The sequence below is a fragment of the Peromyscus leucopus genome, chromosome 7 (assembly GCF_004664715.2).
Source record: "Peromyscus leucopus breed LL Stock chromosome 7, UCI_PerLeu_2.1, whole genome shotgun sequence".
Lineage (NCBI taxonomy): Eukaryota > Metazoa > Chordata > Mammalia > Rodentia > Cricetidae > Peromyscus > Peromyscus leucopus.
In genome coordinates this window covers 68,498,811-68,500,747 of record NC_051069.1, presented here as the reverse complement: position 1 = coordinate 68,500,747, position 1,937 = coordinate 68,498,811, and the positions used below count along the sequence as shown (strand labels likewise).

Below are 1,937 nucleotides of genomic sequence, written 5' to 3'. Positions count from 1 at the left end.
AAACTATAATCAGGGTATATTGTATGAGAAAAGAATCTATTTTCCTTTTCTTTCTTATTTTTTTATACTTTATAACACTTTATTAAGAAGTAACCTACATTAGTGCTTCTATGTAAACAATGATGACAAAGAATCAAAGGAAACATATCAGGGATCATATGTAGACAGTAACATATTCTTTATATAATCAACATGTAATATTTAAGCAAAGTTTATTCCTTATTAAGCAAACATTTTTACATACACTGCCTTCTCTTTATCTTTCTGTGCTCTTATCATTTGTTTATCTTTAAACAATTCTGCCTAGATAGATTTATCTTCTGGGGCTATCCCTGGGACTTCTTAAGATCGGCCAATGCTGGGTCATAGTCTTTTCATCTTTGCCATCCTTGCATTTTGCAGTATAGTGCTATGGTATTTGACAGGTCCATTTCAAGAGCCTCCAGACAATTGCCAGTTGCTCCCTGCCAATTTGACATCCCCAGTTGCAAGCATCAATATTCAGTACACCAGCTTAAGGCTATAGGTTGCAGTCCGGATTTATCTGCTTTGTCAATAACAGCCTTTGAACTACCCATGTACGTTAAAACCTTTGGGTATTTTTAATAGCTATCTCCCAACTCTAAGATTTGAAAAAGGCAGTTCCAATATTTTTAAGTCTTCTGTTACTAATAAAATTTTATCTAAATCTTTTAAATCTGTATCGGCATGCTTGGGGGAATTTGGATATATGTCACCAGAGCCACCTTTGGGGAATGTTCCCAGTCACCCCCTTCTTTCAATTCTCCACATTCAGTGACAACAGTTCAGTAGGTTTTTCATCATTCACTTCTATAATTTTCAAGAACCCTTGCCACACCTGGTCCTTTAACTACTTGTCTAAATACTACATTTCCCATCCAAATTTAGAGTTGGAATCATTGTGACAAAGCACTGAGAATCTTTGTATTGGAGCCTGCATTTGCCATGTTCAGCAAACCCTCCAGATCAGGCTAATAATGAAATTTTTCATCTTCAAAATTTTCATTACAAATACTTTCTCCACCCATGCCCTTCTGATTTGGCAAGTGTCCACCCTGAATCATGAATTTCTTAATAATTCGGTCGAAGGGGCATCCTTTATACATGGAGAGGTTTTCCAGTTGTGGATCCAGTGCCCTTTCTCCTGAATACAATGCATGAAAATTTTCTGCAGTTTTAGGAACAATGTGTGCAAACAATTCTAAAATGATTCTGCCAACTCACTCCTAGCTAATGTCCATGTCAAAGAATACCTGTGGGTTCTTGAGATTGGAAGGCTTGGCTGTTGAGAAGAGGTACAACATCTTCAGTGCTAGCACTGGGAAACAGGACATGAGCACCTTGAACACAAGAAGGCCTCAAAGAATTTATTTTCAATAAAAGAAAAAAATTCAGAAGGTATGGAGGACAACAAGCACCAAGGAAATAAGGCCTTCTAAACACAGCACAATATAAACTCACAGAGACTATGGCTGCATGTACAAGCCTGTATGGGTCTGGGTCAGATGCTTTCTCAGTGCTGGGGGGAAAGTGGACATAGCCCCCAACCCTAACCCCAAAACTGTCTTCAATTGGTAACTGGTAGCAAATGAAAAATTAGGTTCCCCCCCCCAAGGGAGTCTCATTGGGTTTACAAATCATTCTTAAAGGTAGGCCATATGTGCTGTGGAATAATCCTTCTGTAAACTGTGTGACTATATGTCACTATGATTAGTGTAATAAACAAGCTGACTGGTCAATAGCTGAACAGGATAAAGTTGGGTAGGAAAGCCAAACTGAGAATGATGGGAAGAGGAAGGGGAGAGTTAGAAGAGTTGCCAGCCAGATGGAGAACAAGTCAGCCACACAAAATGGGAAGGAGGTAAAGGCCATGAGCCTCATGGGGCAGCACATACATTAATAGAAATGGTTTAAGT

General features: G+C 38.7%; 1 pseudogene; it reads right to left on the bottom strand.

The window, feature by feature from the left end:
- Window positions 1-222: 222 nt before the first annotated feature.
- On the bottom strand, window positions 223-1,355 carry LOC114700253 (annotated as a pseudogene).
- Between the last annotated feature and the right edge of the window lie 582 nt (window positions 1,356-1,937).